This window comes from Bombina bombina, chromosome 12 (genome assembly GCF_027579735.1).
Source record: "Bombina bombina isolate aBomBom1 chromosome 12, aBomBom1.pri, whole genome shotgun sequence".
Lineage (NCBI taxonomy): Eukaryota > Metazoa > Chordata > Amphibia > Anura > Bombinatoridae > Bombina > Bombina bombina.
Genome location: NC_069510.1, coordinates 62,672,275 through 62,693,267, shown reverse-complemented (window position 1 = coordinate 62,693,267; position 20,993 = coordinate 62,672,275). Strand labels below are relative to the sequence as shown.

Below are 20,993 nucleotides of genomic sequence, written 5' to 3'. Positions count from 1 at the left end.
AAGCAGGAAACTAAGCTCAGGAGCTTGCACGTGTCTGCCGCACTATATGGCAGCAGTTTTGCAATAATTTTATACATAACAAAAACACTAGATGACAGCACTATTTCCTGTCATGTAGTGTTCCAGACATGTGCACATGACCTATCTAGATATCTCTTCAACAAAGAATATCAAGAGTACAAAGCAAATTTAATTGAAGTAAAAAAATGTTAAATTGTATTCTCTGAGTCATGAAAAGAAGAAAAAAATGTGTTTCATATCCCTTTACTGTTCATATATGCACTATGTATAGTTATGACATAGGCTGTATATACACAACACACTTTGTACCTATACCTGGGTATTGGTCTACATGTTATAGGTATGGTAATCACAAGCACCTGTGCACAGTATTATATATATAGTTACTACTCACACATCACATATAGTTACTGAACATGTTAATTATAACTGTTTTTTACATGGAGGAATAAAAGAAATGTACAAACATTAGACGGTTCAATAAAATGACTCTGGTCGCCATAGCAATAAGTGAAGGACGGCGATCAGATTCGGTAGGCCAATCACAGCTTAGTCCCGCCCAAACTGTAATGGAACGAGTGTCTTACCATGAACAGAGTCCGATTATGTTACCGCCTTTTTCCTTTCAGACCAATGAGAAGCCGGGAAACTATAAGGTGGGTGGTGCTGAGTTTGTACACACTGGACCACGCCTATTCTGATTCAAAAATACTATATTCCTATTTGCTGTGCTGCCAGTGTGTGACCGATGATTGGATGATGTTTGTAGGCGCGGCCGGTCTGTTTGTCATGTGTGGACCTGGCTGGTATTGTCACTGAATCTGAGAGCTGCGGTCAAAGGCATAAGAACCTCTGTCAATGTGAGAGCGACAGCCAGTAAACAAGAGATCTGCTGGTCTGTGACTGAGAAGACTATAAGTGTGTCCCAGTGCAACTAACAAAGGGTTGTAGGTAATGGAGACAGAGACTGTAAGAGTACTACTAACTTAGAGATAAGTGGGTAATGGAGACAGAGACTGTAAGAGTACTACTAACTTAGAGATAAGTGGGTAATGGAGACAGAGACTGTAAGAGTACTACTAACTTAGAGATAAGTGGGTAATGGAGACAGAGACTGTAAGAGTACTACTAACTTAGAGATAAGTAGGTAATGGAGACAGAGACTGTAAGAGTACTACTAACTTAGAGATAAGTAGGTAATGGAGACAGAGGCTGTAAGAGTACTACTAACTTAGAGATAAGTAGGTAATGGAGACAGAGACTGTAAGAGTACTACTAACTTAGAGATAAGTGGGTAATGGAGACAGAGACTGTAAGAGTACTACTAACTTAGAGATAAGTAGGTAATGGAGACAGAGACTGTAAGAGTACTACTAACTTAGAGATAAGTAGGTAATGGAGACAGAGGCTGTAAGAGTACTACTAACTTAGAGATAAGTGGGTAATGGAGACAGAGACTGTAAGAGTACTACTAACTTAGAGATAAGTGGGTAATGGAGAGCCTGGCAGAGTGAGAGACTGACAGTTCATGAGATAGCTGCAAATAATGTCAGAATGCCAGAGAGAGTGTGGGCAGACTGTTAATGAGAGAGTGTGGGCAGACTGTTAATGAGAGAGTGTGGGCAGACTGTCAGTGAGAGAGTGTGGGCAGACTGTCAGTGAGAGAGTGTGGGCAGACTGTTAATGAGAGAGTGTGGGCAGACTGTTAATGAGAGAGTGTGGGCAGACTGTCAGTGAGAGAGTGTGGGCAGACTGTCAGTGAGAGAGTGTGGGCAGACTGTTAATGAGAGAGTGTGGGCAGACTGTTAATGAGAGAGTGTGGGCAGACTGTTAATGAGAGAGTGTGGGCAGACTGTTAATGAGAGAGTGTGGGCAGACTGTCAGTGAGAGAGTGTGGGCAGACTGTCAGTGAGAGAGTGTGGGCAGACTGTCAGTGAGAGAGTGTGGGCAGACTGTTAATAAGAGAGTGAGGGCAGACTGTTAATGAGAGAGTGTGCGCAGACTGTCAGTGAGAGAGTGTGGGCAGACTGTTAATGAGAGAGTGTGGGCAGACTGTCAATGAGAGAGTGTGGGCAGACTGTCAATGAGAGAGTGTGGGCAGACTGTCAATGAGAGAGTGTGGGCAGACTGTCAATGAGAGAGTGTGGGCAGACTGTCAATGAGAGAGTGTGAGCAGACTGTCAGTGAGAGAGTGTGGGCAGACTGTTAATGAGAGAGTGTGGGCAGACTGTTAATGAGAGAGTGTGGGCAGACTGTTAATGAGAGAGTGTGGGCAGACTGTTAATGAGAGAGTGTGGGCAGACTGTCAGTGAGAGAGTGTGGGCAGACTGTTAATGAGAGAGTGTGGGCAGACTGTTAATGAGAGAGTGTGGGCAGACTGTTAATGAGAGAGTGTGGGCAGACTGTCAATGAGAGACTGGGCAGACTGTTAATGAGAGAGTGTGGGCAGACTGTTAATGAGAGAGTGTGGGCAGACTGTCAGTGAGAGAGTGTGGGCAGACTGTTAATGAGAGAGTGTGGGCAGACTGTCAGTGAGAGAGTGTGGGCAGACTGTTAATGAGAGAGTGAGGGCAGACTGTTAATGAGAGAGTGTGGGCAGACTGTTAATGAGAGAGTGAGGGCAGACTGTTAATGAGAGAGTGTGGGCAGACTGTTAATGAGAGAGTGTGGGCAGACTGTCAATGAGAGAGTGAGGGCAGACTGTTAATGAGAGAGTGTGGGCAGACTGTTAATGAGAGACTGTGGGCAGACTGTTAATGAGAGAGTGTGGGCAGACTGTTAATGAGAGAGTGTGGGCAGACTGTTAATGAGAGAGTGTGGGCAGACTGTTAATGAGAGAGTGTGGGCAGACTGTCAATGAGAGAGTGTGGGCAGACTGTTAATGAGAGACTGGGCAGACTGTTAATGAGAGAGTGTGGGCAGACTGTTAATGAGAGAGTGTGGGCAGACTGTCAATGAGAGAGTGTGGGCAGACTGTCAATGAGAGACTGGGCAGACTGTCAATGAGAGAGTGTGGGCAGACTGTTAATGAGAGAGTGTGGGCAGACTGTCAATGAGAGAGTGTGGGCAGACTGTCAATGAGAGAGTGTGGGCAGACTGTTAATGAGAGAGTGTGGGCAGACTGTTAATGAGAGAGTGTGGGCAGACTGTTAATGAGAGAGTGTGGGCAGACTGTTAATGAGAGAGTGAGGGCAGACTGTTAATGAGAGAGTGTGGGCAGACTGTTAATGAGAGAGTGTGGGCAGACTGTTAATGAGAGAGTGTGGGCAGACTGTTAATGAGAGAGTGTGGGCAGACTGTTAATGAGAGAGTGTGGGCAGACTGTTAATGAGAGAGTGTGGGCAGACTGTTAATGAGAGAGTGTGGGCAGACTGTTAATGAGAGAGTGTGGGCAGACTGTTAATGAGAGAGTGCGGGCAGACTGTTAATGAGAGAGTGTGGGCAGACTGTTAATGAGAGAGTGTGGGCAGACTGTTAATGAGAGAGTGTGGGCAGACTGTCAATGAGAGAGTGTGGGCAGACTGTCAATGAGAGACTGTGGGCAGACTGTCAATGAGAGAGTGTGGGCAGACTGTCAATGAGAGAGTGTGGGCAGACTGTTAATGAGAGAGTGTGGGCAGACTGTTAATGAGAGAGTGAGGGCAGACTGTTAATGAGAGAGTGTGGGCAGACTGTTAATGAGAGAGTGTGGGCAGACTGTTAATGAGAGAGTGTGGGCAGACTGTTAATGAGAGAGTGTGGGCAGACTGTTAATGAGAGAGTGTGGGCAGACTGTTAATGAGAGAGTGTGGGCAGACTGTTAATGAGAGAGTGTGGGCAGACTGTTAATGAGAGAGTGTGGGCAGACTGTTAATGAGAGAGTGTGGGCAGACTGTCATGAGAGAGTGTGGGCAGACTGTTAATGAGAGAGTGAGGGCAGACTGTTAATGAGAGAGTGTGGGCAGACTGTCAATGAGAGAGTGTGGGCAGACTGTTAAGTGAGAGAGTGTGGGCAGACTGTTAATGAGAGAGTGTGGGCAGACTGTCAATGAGAGAGTGTGGGCAGACTGTTAATGAGAGAGTGTGGGCAGACTGTTAATGAGAGAGTGTGGGCAGACTGTTAATGAGAGAGTGTGGGCAGACTGTTAATGAGAGAGTGTGGGCCAGACTGTTAATGAGAGAGTGTGGGCAGACTGTTAATGAGAGAGTGTGGGCAGACTGTCAGTGAGAGAGTGTGGGCAGACTGTTAATGAGAGAGAGTGTGGGCAAGACTGTCAAGTGAGCAGAGTGAGGGCAGACTGTTAATGACGAGAGTGTGGCAGACTGTAAGTGAGAGAGTGTGGGCAGACTGTTAAGGAGAGACTGTGGGCAGACTGTAATGAGAGAGTGTGGGCAGGACTGTTAATGAGAAGTTGGGCAGACTGTTGAGGAAGTGGTGCACTGTTAATGAGAGAGAGTGTGGGCAGGACTGTTAATGAGAGAGTGTGAGGGCTGACTGTTAATGAGAGAGTGAGGGCAGACTGTGATAATGAGAGAGTGTGGGCAGGACTGTTAATGAGAGAGTGTAGAGGCAGACTGTAAATGAGAGAGAGCATACTGTTTTAATGAGAGACTGCAGACGTGTCAATGAGGAGAGTGTTGGGCAGACTGTTAATGAAGAGAGTGGGCAGACTGTTAATGAGGAAGAGTGCTGGGGCAAGGACTGTAGATGAAGAGTGTGGGCAGACTGTTAATGAGAGAGTGTGGGCAGACTGTAATGTGTGAGCCCTGTTATGAGAGAGTCAGACTGTCAGTGAGGAGAGTGTGGGCAGACTGTTAATGAGAGAGTGTGGGCAGACTGTTAATGAGAGAGTGTGGGCAGACTGTTAATGAGAGAGTGTGGGCAGACTGTTAATGAGAGAGTGTGGGCAGACTGTCAGTGAGAGAGTGTGGGCAGACTGTTAATGAGAGAGTGAGGGCAGACTGTTAATGAGAGAGTGTGGGCAGACTGTTAATGAGAGAGTGTGGGCAGACTGTTAATGAGAGAGTGTGGGCAGACTGTTAATGAGAGAGTGTGGGCAGACTGTTAATGAGAGAGTGTGGGCAGACTGTTAATGAGAGAGTGTGGGCAGACTGTTAATGAGAGAGTGTGGGCAGACTGTTAATGAGAGAGTGTGGGCAGACTGTCAGTGAGAGAGTGTGGGCAGACTGTTAATGAGAGAGTGTGGGCAGACTGTTAATGAGAGAGTGTGGGCAGACTGTTAATGAGAGAGTGTGGGCAGACTGTTAATGAGAGAGTGTGGGCAGACTGTTAATGAGAGAGTGTGGGCAGACTGTTAATGAGAGAGTGTGGGCAGACTGTCAATGAGAGACTGTGGGCAGACTGTTAATGAGAGAGTGTGGGCAGACTGTCAATGAGAGAGTGTGAGCAGACTGTCAATGAGAGAGTGTGGGCAGACTGTTAATGAGAGAGTGTGGGCAGACTGTCAATGAGAGAGTGTGGGCAGACTGTTAATGAGAGAGTGTGAGCAGACTGTTAATGAGAGAGTGTGGGCAGACTGTTAATGAGAGAGTGTGGGCAGACTGTTAATGAGAGAGTGTGGGCAGACTGTCAATGAGAGACTGTGGGCAGACTGTTAATGAGAGAGTGTGGGCAGACTGTCAATGAGAGAGTGTGGGCAGACTGTTAATGAGAGAGTGTGGGCAGACTGTCAATGAGAGAGTGTGGGCAGACTGTTAATGAGAGACTGTGGGCAGACTGTTAATGAGAGACTGTGGGCAGACTGTCAATGAGAGACTGTGGGCAGACTGTCAATGAGAGAGTGTGGGCAGACTGTTAATGAGAGAGTGTGGGCAGACTGTTAATGAGAGAGTGTGGGCAGACTGTTAATGAGAGAGTGTGGGCAGACTGTTAATGAGAGAGTGTGGGCAGACTGTTAATGAGAGAGTGTGGGCAGACTGTTAATGAGAGAGTGTGGGCAGACTGTCAATGAGAGAGTGTGGGCAGACTGTTAATGAGAGACTGTGGGCAGACTGTCAATGAGAGAGTGAGGGCAGACTGTTAATGAGAGAGTGTGGGCAGACTGTCAGTGAGAGAGTGTGGGCAGACTGTTAATGAGAGAGTGTGGGCAGACTGTCAGTGAGAGAGTGTGGGCAGACTGTTAATGAGAGAGTGTGGGCAGACTGTCAGTGAGAGAGTGTGGGCAGACTGTTAATGAGAGACTATGGGCAGACTGTTAATGAGAGAGTGTGGGCAGACTGTTAATGAGAGAGTGTGGGCAGACTGTTAATGAGAGAGTGTGGGCAGACTGTTAATGAGAGAGTGTGGGCAGACTGTCAGTGAGAGAGTGTGGGCAGACTGTTAATGAGAGAGTGTGGGCAGACTGTTAATGAGAGAGTGTGGGCAGACTGTTAATGAGAGAGTGTGGGCAGACTGTTAATGAGAGAGTGTGGGCAGACTGTTAATGAGAGAGTGTGGGCAGACTGTTAATGAGAGAGTGTGGGCAGACTGTCAATGAGAGAGTGTGGGCAGACTGTTAATGAGAGAGTGTGGGCAGACTGTTAATGAGAGAGTGTGGGCAGACTGTTAATGAGAGAGTGTGGGCAGACTGTTAATGAGAGAGTGTGGGCAGACTGTTAATGAGAGAGTGTGGGCAGACTGTTAATGAGAGAGTGTGGGCAGACTGTTAATGAGAGAGTGTGGGCAGACTGTTAATGAGAGAGTGTGGGCAGACTGTTAATGAGAGAGTGTGGGCAGACTGTTAATGAGAGACTGTGGGCAGACTGTTAATGAGAGAGTGTGGGCAGACTGTCAATGAGAGAGTGTGGGCAGACTGTTAATGAGAGAGTGTGGGCAGACTGTCAATGAGAGAGTGTGGGCAGACTGTCAATGAGAGAGTGTGGGCAGACTGTTAATGAGTGAGTGTGGGCAGACCTGTTAATGAGAGAGTGTGGCAGACTGTTAATGAGGAGAGTGTGGGCAGACTGTTAATGAGGAGTGTGGGCAGACTGTAATGAGAGAGTGTGGGCAGACTGTCAGTGAGAGAGTGTGGGCAGACTGTTAATGAGAGACTGTGAGCTGACTGTTAAGAGAGAGTGTGTGGCAGACTGTTAATGAGAGCAGACTGTGGGCACAGACTGTCAATGAGAGAGTGTGGCAGATGTAATGAGAGATGTGGGCAGGCAGACTGTCAATGGAGGAGAGTGTGGGCAGACTGTAGTGAGAGAGTGTGGGCAGATGTCAGTGAGAGAGTTGTGAGGCAGGACTGTTAATGAGAGAGTGGTGGGCAGGCTGTTAAATGAGAGGACTGTGGGCAGGACTGTTAATGACGTGAGTGGTGGGCAAGGATGCAGCTGTCAGGTGAGAGGAGTGTGGGCAGATGTTAATGAGAGAGTGTGGGCAGACTGTCAGTGAGAGAGTGTGGGCAGACTGTTAATGAGAGACTATGGGCAGACTGTCAATGAGAGAGTGTGGGCAGACTGTTAATGAGAGAGTGTGGGCAGACTGTTAATGAGAGAGTGTGGGCAGACTGTTAATGAGAGAGTGTGGGCAGACTGTTAATGAGAGAGTGTGGGCAGACTGTTAATGAGAGAGTGTGGGCAGACTGTTAATGAGAGAGTGTGGGCAGACTGTTAATGAGAGAGACTGGGCAGACTGTTAATGAGAGAGTGTGGGCAGACTGTCAATGAGAGACTGGGCAGACTGTTAATGAGAGAGTGTGGGCAGACTGTTAATGAGAGAGTGTGGGCAGACTGTTAATGAGAGAGTGTGGGCAGACTGTCAGTGAGAGAGTGTGGGCAGACTGTCAGTGAGAGAGTGTGGGCAGACTGTTAATGAGAGACTGTGGGCAGACTGTTAATGAGAGAGTGTGGGCAGACTGTTAATGAGAGAGTGTGGGCAGACTGTTAATGAGAGACTGTGGGCAGACTGTTAATGAGAGAGTGTGGGCAGACTGTTCAGTGAGAGAGTGTGGGCAGACTGTCAGTGAGAGAGTGTGGGCAGACTGTTAATGAGAGAGTGTGGGCAGACTGTTCATGAGAGAGTGTGGGCAGACTGTTAATGAGAGAGTGTGGGCAGACTGTTAATGAGAGAGTGTGGGCAGACTTTAAGTGAGAGAGTGTGGGCAGACTGTAAAGAGAGAGTGTGGGCAGACTGTTAATGAGAGAGTGTGGGCAGACTGTTAATGAGAGAGTGTGGGCAGACTGTTAATGAGAGAGTGTGGGCAGACTGTTAATGAGAGAGTGTGGGCAGACTGTTAATGAGAGAGTGTGGGCAGACTGTCAGTGAGAGAGTGTGGGCAGACTGTCAGTGAGAGAGTGTGGGCAGACTGTTAATGAGAGAGTGTGGGCAGACTGTTAATGAGAGAGTGTGGGCAGACTGTTAATGAGAGAGTGTGGGCAGACTGTCAGTGAGAGAGTGTGGGCAGACTGTTAATGAGAGAGTGTGGGCAGACTGTCAGTGAGAGACTGTGGGCAGACTGTTAATGAGAGAGTGTGGGCAGACTGTCAGTGAGAGAGTGTGGGCAGACTGTCAGTGAGAGACTGTGGGCAGACTGTTAATGAGAGAGTGTGGGCAGACTGTCAATGAGAGAGTGTGGGCAGACTGTCAATGAGAGAGTGTGGGCAGACTGTCAGTGAGAGAGTGTGGGCAGACTGTCAGTGAGAGAGTGTGGGCAGACTGTTAATGAGAGACTGTGGGCAGACTGTTAATGAGAGAGTGTGGGCAGACTGTCAATGAGAGAGTGTGGGCAGACTGTCAATGAGAGAGTGTGGGCAGACTGTTAATGAGAGAGTGTGGGCAGACTGTTAATGAGAGAGTGTGGGCAGACTGTTAATGAGAGAGTGTGGGCAGACTGTTAATGAGAGAGTGTGGGCAGACTGTAAATGAGAGAGTGTGGGCAGACTGTTAATGAGAGAGTGTGGGCAGACTGTTAATGAGAGAGTGTGGGCAGACTGTTAATGAGAGAGTGTGGGCAGACTGTTAATGAGAGAGTGAGGGCAGACTGTTAATGAGAGAGTGTGGGCAGACTGTCAAAGAGAGAGTGTGGGCAGACTGTTAATGAGAGACTGTGGGCAGACTGTTAATGAGAGACTGGGCAGACTGTTAATGAGAGAGTGTGGGCAGACTGTCAATGAGAGAGTGTGGGCAGACTGTTAATGAGAGAGTGTGGGCAGACTGTTAATGAGAGAGTGTGGGCAGACTGTCAATGAGATACTGGGCAGACTGTCAATGAGAGAGTGTGGGCAGACTGTCAATGAGAGAGTGTGGGCAGACTGTCAATGAGAGAGTGTGGGCAGACTGTCAATGAGAGAGTGTGGGCAGACTGTCAATGAGAGACTGGGCAGACTGTTAATGAGAGAGTGCGGGCAGACTGTTAATGAGAGAGTGCGGGCAGACTGTCAATGAGAGAGTGTGGGCAGACTGTTAATGAGAGAGTGTGGGCAGACTGTTAATGAGAGAGTGTGGGCAGACTGTCAATGAGAGACTGGGCAGACTGTTAATGAGAGAGTGTGGGCAGACTGTCAGTGAGAGAGTGTGGGCAGACTGTCAGTGAGAGAGTGTGGGCAGACTGTTAATGAGAGAGTGTGGGCAGACTGTTAATGAGAGAGTGTGGGCAGACTGTTAATGAGAGAGTGTGGGCAGACTGTTAATGAGAGAGTGAGGGCAGACTGTTAATGAGAGAGTGTGGGCAGACTGTTAATGAGAGAGTGTGGGCAGACTGTCAGTGAGAGAGTGTGGGCAGACTGTTAATGAGAGAGTGTGGGCAGACTGTTAATGAGAGAGTGTGGGCAGACTGTTAATGAGAGAGTGTGGGCAGACTGTTAATGAGAGAGTGAGGGCAGACTGTTAATGAGAGAGTGTGGGCAGACTGTTAATGAGAGAGTGTGGGCAGACTGTTAATGAGAGAGTGTGGGCAGACTGTCAATGAGAGAGTGTGGGCAGAATGTCAATGAGAGACTGTGGGCAGACTGTCAATGAGAGAGTGTGGGCAGACTGTCAATGAGAGAGTGTGGGCAGACTGTTAATGAGAGAGTGTGGGCAGACTGTTAATGAGAGAGTGTGGGCAGACTGTTAATGAGAGAGTGTGGGCAGACTGTTAATGAGAGAGTGTGGGCAGACTGTTAATGAGAGAGTGTGGGCAGACTGTTAATGAGAGAGTGTGGGCAGACTGTTAATGAGAGAGTGTGGGCAGACTGTTAATGAGAGAGTGTGGGCAGACTGTCAGTGAGAGACTGTGGGCAGACTGTCAATGAGAGAGTGTGGGCAGACTGTCAATGAGAGAGTGTGAGCAGACTGTTAATGAGAGAGTGTGGGCAGACTGTTAATGAGAGAGTGTGGGCAGACTGTTAATGAGAGAGTGTGGGCAGACTGTCAATGAGAGAGTGTGGGCAGACTGTTAATGAGAGAGTGTGGGCAGACTGTTAATGAGAGAGTGTGGGCAGACTGTTAATGAGAGAGTGTGAGCAGACTGTTAATGAGAGAGTGTGAGCAGACTGTTAATGAGAGAGTGTGGGCAGACTGTTAATGAGAGAGTGTGGGCAGACTGTTAATGAGAGAGTGTGGGCAGACTGTTAATGAGAGAGTGTGGGCAGACTGTCAATGAGAGAGTGTGAGCAGACTGTTAATGAGAGAGTGTGGGCAGACTGTTAATGAGAGAGTGTGGGCAGACTGTCAATGAGAGAGTGTGGGCAGACTGTTAATGAGAGAGTGTGGGCAGACTGTTAATGAGAGAGTGTGGGCAGACTGTCAATGAGAGAGTGTGGGCAGACTGTTAATGAGAGACTGTGAGCAGACTGTTAATGAGAGAGTGTGAGCAGACTGTTAATGAGAGAGTGTGGGCAGACTGTTAATGAGAGAGTGTGGGCAGACTGTCAATGAGAGAGTGTGGGCAGACTGTCAATGAGAGAGTGTGGGCAGACTGTTAATGAGAGAGTGTGGGCAGACTGTCAATGAGAGAGTTTGGGCAGACTGTTAATGAGAGAGTGTGGGCAGACTGTTAATGAGAGAGTGTGGGCAGACTGTCAATGAGAGAGTGTGGGCAGACTGTTAATGAGAGAGTGTGAGCAGACTGTTAATGAGAGAGTGTGGGCAGACTGTTAATGAGAGAGTGTGGGCAGACTGTTAATGAGAGAGTGAGGGCAGACTGTTAATGAGAGAGTGTGGGCAGACTGTTAATGAGAGACTGTGAGCAGACTGTTAATGAGAGAGTGTGGGCAGACTGTTAATGAGAGAGTGTGGGCAGACTGTCAGTGAGAGAGTGTGGGCAGACTGTTAATGAGAGAGTGTGGGCAGACTGTTAATGAGAGAGTGTGGGCAGACTGTCAATGAGAGAGTGTGGGCAGACTGTTAATGAGAGACTGTGAGCAGACTGTTAATGAGAGAGTGTGAGCAGACTGTTAATGAGAGAGTGTGGGCAGACTGTTAATGAGAGAGTGTGGGCAGACTGTCAATGAGAGAGTGTGGGCAGACTGTTAATGAGAGAGTGTGGGCAGACTGTTAATGAGAGAGTGTGGGCAGACTGTTAATGAGAGAGTGTGGGCAGACTGTTAATGAGAGAGTGTGGGCAGACTGTTAATGAGAGAGTGTGGGCAGACTGTTAATGAGAGAGTGTGGGCAGACTGTTAATGAGAGAGTGTGGGCAGACTGTTAATGAGAGAGTGTGGGCAGACTGTCAGTGAGAGAGTGTGGGCAGACTGTTAATGAGAGACTGTGGGCAGACTGTCAATGAGAGAGTGTGGGCAGACTGTCAATGAGAGAGTGTGGGCAGACTGTTAATGAGAGAGTGTGGGCAGACTGTTAATGAGAGAGTGTGGGCAGACTGTTAATGAGAGAGTGTGGGCAGACTGTCAGTGAGAGAGTGTGGGCAGACTGTTAATGAGAGAGTGTGGGCAGACTGTTAATGAGAGAGTGTGGGCAGACTGTCAGTGAGAGAGTGTGGGCAGACTGTTAATGAGAGAGTGTGGGCAGACTCTTAATGAGAGAGTGTGGGCAGACTGTTAATGAGAGAGTGTGGGCAGACTGTTAATGAGAGAGTGTGGGCAGACTGTTAATGAGAGAGTGTGGGCAGGACTGTTAATGAGAGAGTGTGGGCAGACTGTCAATGAGAGACGTGGGCAGACTGTTAATGAGAGAGTGTGGGCAGACTGTTAATGAGAGAGTGTGGGCAGACTGTTAATGAGAGAGTGTGGGCAGACTGTCAATGAGAGAGTGTGGGCAGACTGTAATGAGAGAGTGTGGGCAGACTGTTAATGAGAGAGTGTGGGCAGACTGTTAATGAGAGAGTGTGGGCAGACTGTTAATGAGAGAGTGTGGGCAGACTGTCAGTGAGAGAGTGTGGGCAGACTGTTAATGAGAGAGTGTGGGCAGACTGTCAGTGAGAGAGTGTGGGCAGACTGTCAGTGAGAGAGTGTGGGCAGACTGTTAATGAGAGAGTGTGGGCAGACTGTCGATGAGAGAGTGTGGGCAGACTGTTAATGAGAGAGTGTGGGCAGACTGTCAGTGAGAGAGTGTGGGCAGACTGTTAATGAGAGAGTGTGGGCAGACTGTCAGTGAGAGAGTGTGGGCAGACTGTCAGTGAGAGAGTGTGGGCAGACTGTTAATGAGAGAGTGTGAGCAGACTGTCAATGAGAGAGTGTGGGCAGACTGTTAATGAGAGAGTGTGGGCAGACTGTCAGTGAGAGACTGTGGGCAGACTGTTAATGAGAGAGTGTGGGCAGACTGTTAATGAGAGAGTGTGGGCAGACTGTTAATGAGAGACTGTGGGCAGACTGTCAGTGAGAGACTGTGGGCAGACTGTTAATGAGAGAGTGTGGGCAGACTGTCAGTGAGAGAGTGTGGGCAGACTGTCAGTGAGAGAGTGTGGGCAGACTGTCAGTGAGAGACTGTGGGCAGACTGTTAATGAGAGAGTGTGGGCAGACTGTCAATGAGAGAGTGTGGGCAGACTGTTAATGAGAGACTGTGGGCAGACTGTTAATGAGAGAGTGTGGGCAGACTGTTAATGAGAGACTGTGGGCAGACTGTCAATGAGAGAGTGTGGGCAGACTGTCAGTGAGAGAGTGTGGGCAGACTGTCAGTGAGAGAGTGTGAGCAGACTGTTAATGAGAGAGTGTGGGCAGACTGTTAATGAGAGACTGTGGGCAGACTGTTAATGAGAGACTGTGGGCAGACTGTTAATGAGAGAGTGTGGGCAGACTGTTAATGAGAGACTGTGGGCAGACTGTCAATGAGAGAGTGTGGGCAGACTGTCAGTGAGAGAGTGTGGGCAGACTGTCAGTGAGAGAGTGTGAGCAGACTGTTAATGAGAGAGTGTGGGCAGACTGTTAATGAGAGACTGTGGGCAGACTGTTAATGAGAGAGTGTGGGCAGACTGTCAGTGAGAGAGTGTGGGCAGACTGTTAATGAGAGAGTGTGGGCAGACTGTCATTGAGAGACTGTGGGCAGACTGTTAATGAGAGAGTGTGGGGCAGACTGTCAAGTGAGAGAGTGTGGGCAGACTGTTCAGTGAGAGACTGTGGGCAGACTGTTAATGAGAGAGTGTGGGCAGACTGTCAATGAGAGAGTGTGGGCAGACTGTTCAATGAGAGAGTGTGGGCAGACTGTCAATGAGAGAGTGTGGGGCAGACTGTCAGTGAGAGAGTGTGGGCAGACTGTTAATGAGAGACGTGTGGGCAGACTGTTAATGAGAGAGTGTGGGCAGACTGTCAATGAGAGAGTGTGGGCAGACTGTCAATGAGAGAGTGTGGGCAGACTGTTAATGAGAGAGTGTGGGCAGACTGTTAATGAGAGAGTGTGGGCAGACTGTTAATGAGAGAGTGTGGGCAGACTGTTAATGAGAGAGTGTGGGCAGACTGTTAATGAGAGAGTGTGGGCAGACTGTTAATGAGAGAGTGTGGGCAGACTGTTAATGAGAGAGTGTGGGCAGACTGTTAATGAGAGAGTGTGGGCAGACTGTTAATGAGAGAGTGAGGGCAGACTGTTAATGAGAGAGTGTGGGCAGACTGTCAAAGAGAGAGTGTGGGCAGACTGTTAATGAGAGACTGTGGGCAGACTGTTAATGAGAGACTGGGCAGACTGTTAATGAGAGAGTGTGGGCAGACTGTCAATGAGAGAGTGTGGGCAGACTGTTAATGAGAGAGTGTGGGCAGACTGTTAATGAGAGAGTGTGGGCAGACTGTCAATGAGATACTGGGCAGACTGTCAATGAGAGAGTGTGGGCAGACTGTCAATGAGAGAGTGTGGGCAGACTGTCAATGAGAGAGTGTGGGCAGACTGTCAATGAGAGAGTGTGGGCAGACTGTCAATGAGAGACTGGGCAGACTGTTAATGAGAGAGTGCGGGCAGACTGTTAATGAGAGAGTGCGGGCAGACTGTCAATGAGAGAGTGTGGGCAGACTGTTAATGAGAGAGTGTGGGCAGACTGTTAATGAGAGAGTGTGGGCAGACTGTCAATGAGAGACTGGGCAGACTGTTAATGAGAGAGTGTGGGCAGACTGTCAGTGAGAGAGTGTGGGCAGACTGTCAGTGAGAGAGTGTGGGCAGACTGTTAATGAGAGAGTGTGGGCAGACTGTTAATGAGAGAGTGTGGGCAGACTGTTAATGAGAGAGTGTGGGCAGACTGTTAATGAGAGAGTGAGGGCAGACTGTTAATGAGAGAGTGTGGGCAGACTGTTAATGAGAGAGTGTGGGCAGACTGTCAGTGAGAGAGTGTGGGCAGACTGTTAATGAGAGAGTGTGGGCAGACTGTTAATGAGAGAGTGTGGGCAGACTGTTAATGAGAGAGTGTGGGCAGACTGTTAATGAGAGAGTGTGGGCAGACTGTTAATGAGAGAGTGTGGGCAGACTGTTAATGAGAGAGTGTGGGCAGACTGTTAATGAGAGAGTGTGGGCAGACTGTCAATGAGAGAGTGTGGGCAGACTGTTAATGAGAGAGTGTGGGCAGACTGTCAATGAGAGAGTGTGGGCAGACTGTTAATGAGAGAGTGTGGGCAGACTGTTAATGAGAGAGTGTGGGCAGACTGTTAATGAGAGAGTGTGGGCAGACTGTTAATGAGAGAGTGTGGGCAGACTGTTAATGAGAGAGTGTGGGCAGACTGTTAATGAGAGAGTGTGGGCAGACTGTTAATGAGAGAGTGTGGGCAGACTGTTAATGAGAGAGTGTGGGCAGACTGTCAGTGAGAGAGTGTGGGCAGACTGTCAATGAGAGAGTGTGGGCAGACTGTCAATGAGAGAGTGTGGGCAGACTGTTAATGAGAGAGTGTGGGCAGACTGTTAATGAGAGAGTGTGGGCAGACTGTTAATGAGAGAGTGTGGGCAGACTGTCAATGAGAGAGTGTGGGCAGACTGTTAATGAGAGAGTGTGGGCAGACTGTTAATGAGAGAGTGTGGGCAGACTGTTAATGAGAGAGTGTGGGCAGACTGTTAATGAGAGAGTGTGAGCAGACTGTTAATGAGAGAGTGTGGGCAGACTGTTAATGAGAGAGTGTGGGCAGACTGTTAATGAGAGAGTGTGGGCAGACTGTTAATGAGAGAGTGTGGGCAGACTGTCAATGAGAGAGTGTGTGGCAGACTGTTAATGAGAGAGTGGTGGGCAGACTGTAATGAGAGAGTGTGGGCAGACTGTAGAGAGTGTGGGCAGACTGTCAATGAGAGAGTGTGGGCAGACTGTTAATGAGAGAGTGTGGGCAGACTGTTAATGAGAGAGTGTGGGCAGACTGTTAATGAGAGAGTGTGGGCAGACTGTTAATGAGAGACTGTGAGCAGACTGTTAATGAGAGAGTGTGAGCAGACTGTTAATGAGAGAGTGTGGGCAGACTGTTAATGAGAGAGTGTGGGCAGACTGTCAATGAGAGAGTGTGGGCAGACTGTCAATGAGAGAGTGTGGGCAGACTGTTAATGAGAGAGTGTGGGCAGACTGTCAATGAGAGAGTGTGGGCAGACTGTTAATGAGAGAGTGTGGGCAGACTGTTAATGAGAGAGTGTGGGCAGACTGTCAATGAGAGAGTGTGGGCAGACTGTCTAATGAGAGAGTGTGGGCAGACTGTTAATGAGAGAGTGTGGGCAGACTGTTAATGAGAGAGTGTGGGCAGACTGTTAATGAGAGAGTGTGGGCAGACTGTTAATGAGAGAGTGTGGGCAGACTGTTAATGAGAGAGTGTGGGCAGACTGTCAATGAGAGAGTGTGGGCAGACTGTTAATGAGAGAGTGTGGGCAGACTGTTAATGAGAGAGTGTGGGCAGACTGTTAATGAGAGAGTGTGGGCAGACTGTTAATGAGAGAGTGTGGGCAGACTGTTAATGAGAGAGTGTGGGCAGACTGTCAATGAGAGAGTGTGGGCAGACTGTTAATGAGAGAGTGTGGCAGACTGTTAATGAGAGAGTGTGGGCAGACTGTTAATGAGAGAGTGTGGGCAGACTGTTAATGAGAGAGTGTGGGCAGACTGTCAATGAGAGACTGTGGGGCAGACTGTTAATGAGAGAGTGTGGGCAGACTGTTAATGAGAGAGTGTGGGCAGACTGTTAATGAGAGAGTGTGGGCAGACTGTTAATGAGAGAGTGTGGGCAGACTGTTAATGAGAGAGTGTGGGCAGACTGTTAATGAGAGAGTGTGGGCAGACTGTTAATGAGAGAGTGTGGGCAGGACTGTTAATGAGAGAGTGTGGGCAGACTGTCAATGAGAGAGTGTGGGCAGACTGTTAATGAGAGAGTGTGGGCAGACTGTCAATGAGAGAGTGTGGGCAGACTGTCAATGAGAGAGTGTGGGCAGACTGTTAATGAGAGAGTGTGGGCAGACTGTTAATGAGAGAGTGTGGGCAGACTGTTAATGAGAGAGTGTGGGCAGACTGTCAGTGAGAGAGTGTGGGCAGACTGTTAATGAGAGAGTGTGGGCAGACTGTTAATGAGAGAGTGTGGGCAGACTGTCAGTGAGAGAGTGTGGGCAGACTGTTAATGAGAGAGTGTGGGCAGACTGTTAATGAGAGAGTGTGGGCAGACTGTTAATGAGAGAGTGTGGGCAGACTGTTAATGAGAGAGTGTGGGCAGACTGTTAATGAGAGAGTGTGGGCAGACTGTTAATGAGAGAGTGTGGGCAGACTGTTAATGAGAGAGTGTGGGCAGACTGTTAATGAGAGAGTGTGGGCAGACTGTTAATGAGAGAGTGTGGGCAGACTGTTAATGAGAGAGTGTGGGCAGACTGTTCATGAGAGAGTGTGGGCAGACTGTCAGTGAGAGAGTGTGGGCAGACTGTTAATGAGAGAGTGTGGGCAGGACTGTTAATGAGAGAGTGTGGGCAGACTGTTAATGAGAGAGTGTGGGCAGACTGTCATGAGAGAGTGTGGGCATACTGTTAATGAGAGAGTGTGGGCAGACTGTAAATGAGAGAGTGTGGGCAGACTGTCAGTGAGAGAGTGTGGGCAGACTGTTAATGAGAGAGTGTGGGCAGACTGTTTAATGAGAGAGTGTGGGCAGACTGTTAATGAGAGAGTGTGGGCAGACTGTTAATGAGAGAGTGTGGGCAGACTGTTAATGAGAGAGTGTGGGCAGACTCAGATAGTCATGAGAGAGTGTGGGCAGACTGTTAATGAGAGAGTGTGGGCAGACTGTTAATGAGAGAGTGTGGGCAGACTGTCAATGAGAGAGTGTGGGCAGACTGTTAATGAGAGAGTGTGGGCAGACTGTTAATGAGAGAGTGTGGGCAGACTGTTAATGAGAGAGTGTGGGCAGACTGTCAATGAGAGAGTGTGGGCAGACTGTTAATGAGAGAGTGTGGGCAGACTGTTAATGAGAGAGTGTGGGCAGACTGTTAATGAGAGAGTGTGGGCAGACTGTCAGTGAGAGAGTGTGGGCAGACTGTTAATGAGAGAGTGTGGGCAGACTGTCAATGAGAGAGTGTGGGCAGACTGTTAATGAGAGAGTGTGGGCAGACTGTTCAGTGAGAGAGTGTGGGCAGACTGTTAATGAGAGAGTGTGGGCAGACTGTCTATGAGAGAGTGTGGGCAGACTGTCGATGAGAGAGTGTGGGCAGACTGTTAATGAGAGAGTGTGGGCAGACTGTTAATGAGAGAGTGTGGGCAGACTGTCAGTGAGAGAGTGTGGGCAGACTGTCAGTGAGAGAGTGTGGGCAGACTGTTAATGAGAGAGTGTGGGCAGACTGTTAATGAGAGAGTGTGGGCAGACTGTTAATGAGAGAGTGTGGGCAGACTGTCAGTGAGAGAGTGTGGGCAGACTGTTAATGAGAGAGTGTGGGCAGACTGTTAATGAGAGAGTGTGGGCAGACTGTCAATGAGAGAGTGTGGGCAGACTGTCAATGAGAGAGTGTGGGCAGACTGTCAATGAGAGAGTGTGGGCAGACTGTCAGTGAGAGAGTGTGGGCAGACTGTTAATGAGAGAGTGTGGGCAGACTGTTAATGAGAGAGTGTGGGCAGACTGTTAATGAGAGAGTGTGGGCAGACTGTTAATGAGAGAGTGTGGGCAGACTGTTAATGAGAGAGTGTGGGCAGACTGTTAATGAGAGAGTGTGGGCAGACTGTTAATGAGAGAGTGTGGGCAGACTGTTAATGAGAGAGTGTGGGCAGACTGTTAATGAGAGAGTGTGGGCAGACTGTCAGTGAGAGAGTGTGGGCAGACTGTTAATGAGAGAGTGTGGGCAGACTGTTAATGAGAGAGTGTGGGCAGACTGTTAATGAGAGAGTGTGGGCAGACTGTTAATGAGAGAGTGTGGGCAGACTGTTAATGAGAGAGTGTGGGCAGACTGTTAATGAGAGAGTGAGGGCAGACTGTTAATGAGAGAGTGTGGGCAGACTGTTAATGAGAGAGTGTGGGCAGACTGTCAGTGAGAGAGTGTGGGCAGACTGTCAATGAGAGAGTGTGGGCAGACTGTCAGTGAGAGAGTGTGGGCAGACTGTTAATGAGAGAGTGTGGGCAGACTGTTAATGAGAGAGTGTGGGCAGACTGTTAATGAGAGAGTGTGGGCAGACTGTTAATGAGAGAGTGTGGGCAGACTGTTAATGAGAGACTGTGGGCAGACTGTTAATGAGAGAGTGAGGGCAGACTGTTAATGAGAGAGTGTGGGCAGACTGTCAGTGAGAGAGTGTGGGCAGACTGTTAATGAGAGAGTGTGGGCAGACTGTTAATGAGAGAGTGTGTTCAGACTGTTAATGAGAGAGTGAGGGCAGACTGTTAATGAGAGAGTGTGGGCAGACTGTTAATGAGAGAGTGTGGGCAGACTGTCAAAGAGAGAGTGTGGGCAGACTGTTAATGAGAGACTGTGGGCAGACTGTTAATGAGAGACTGGGCAGACTGTTAATGAGAGAGTGTGGGCAGACTGTTAATGAGAGAGTGTGGGCAGACTGTCAATGAGAGAGTGTGGGCAGACTGTTAATGAGAGACTGGGCAGACTGTTAATGAGAGAGTGTGGGCAGACTGTTAATGAGAGAGTGTGGGCAGACTGTCAATGAGAGACTGGGCAGACTGTCAATGAGAGAGTGTGGGCAGACTGTCAATGAGAGACTGGGCAGACTGTCAATGAGAGAGTGTGGGCAGACTGTCAATGAGAGAGTGTGGGCAGACTGTCAATGAGAGACTGGGCAGACTGTTAATGAGAGAGTGCGGGCAGACTGTTAATGAGAGAGTGTGGGCAGACTGTTAATGAGTGAGTGCGGGCAGACTGTTAATGAGAGAGTGTGGGCAGACTGTTAATGAGAGAGTGTGGGCAGACTGTTAATGAGAGAGTGTGGGCAGACTGTTAATGAGAGAGTGCGGGCAGACTGTCAGTGAGAGAGTGTGGGCAGACTGTTAATGAGAGAGTGTGGGCAGACTGTTAATGAGAGAGTGTGGGCAGACTGTTAATGAGAGAGTGTGGGCAGACTGTTAATGAGAGAGTGTGGGCAGACTGTTAATGAGAGAGTGTGGGCAGACTGTTAATGAGAGAGTGTGGGCAGACTGTTAATGAGAGAGTGTGGGCAGACTGTTAATGAGAGAGTGAGGGCAGACTGTTAATGAGAGAGTGTGGGCAGACTGTTAATGAGAGAGTGTGGGCAGACTGTCAATGAGAGAGTGTGGGCAGACTGTTAATGAGAGAGTGTGGGCAGAATGTCAATGAGAGACTGTGGGCAGACTGTTAATGAGAGAGTGTGGGCAGACTGTCAGTGAGAGAGTGTGGGCAGACTGTCAATGAGAGAGTGTGGGCAGACTGTCAATGAGAGAGTGTGGGCAGACTGTTAATGAGAGAGTGTGGGCAGACTGTCAATGAGAGAGTGTGGGCAGAATGTCAATGAGAGACTGTGGGCAGACTGTTAATGAGAGACTGTGGGCAGACTGTCAGTGAGAGAGTGTGGGCAGACTGTCAATGAGAGAGTGTGGGCAGACTGTCAATGAGAGAGTGTGGGCAGACTGTTAATGAGAGAGTGTGGGCAGACTGTCAATGAGAGAGTGTGGGCAGACTGTTAATGAGAGAGTGTGGGCAGACTGTCAATGAGAGAGTGTGGGCAGAATGTCAATGAGAGACTGTGGGCAGACTGTTAATGAGAGACTGTGGGCAGACTGTCAGTGAGAGAGTGTGGGCAGACTGTCAATGAGAGAGTGTGGGCAGACTGTCAATGAGAGAGTGTGGGCAGACTGTTAATGAGAGAGTGTGGGCAGACTGTCAATGAGAGAGTGTGGGCAGACTGTCAATGAGAGAGTGTGGGCAGACTGTTAATGAGAGAGTGTGGGCAGACTGTCAATGAGAGAGTGTGGGCAGACTGTCAATGAGAGAGTGTGGGCAGACTGTCAATGAGAGACTGGGCAGACTGTTAATGAGAGAGTGCGGGCAGACTGTTAATGAGAGAGTGCGGGCAGACTGTCAATGAGAGAGTGTGAGCAGACTGTTAATGAGAGAGTGTGGGCAGACTGTTAATGAGAGAGTGTGGGCAGACTGTTAATGAGAGAGTGTGGGCAGACTGTTAATGAGAGAGTGTGGGCAGACTGTTAATGAGAGAGTGCGGGCAGACTGTTAATGAGAGAGTGTGGGCAGACTGTT

The 20,993-nt window shown here is 48.9% G+C and overlaps 1 protein-coding gene across 3 annotated transcripts in view; it reads left to right on the top strand.

The window, feature by feature from the left end:
- Positions 1 to 766: 766 nt before the first annotated feature.
- The window catches only part of EBP (EBP cholestenol delta-isomerase), a 37,064-nt gene continuing 16,837 nt past the window's right edge, over positions 767 to 20,993 (top strand). The window contains exon 1 of one of the 3 annotated variants that reach the window (XM_053696131.1): positions 767 to 881. The gene's annotated coding sequence lies outside the window, so the exon portion shown is untranslated. Of the gene's footprint in view, positions 973 to 20,993 lie in introns of all 3 variants that reach the window. The other 2 variants (XM_053696130.1, XM_053696132.1) reach the window with 2 other exon arrangements.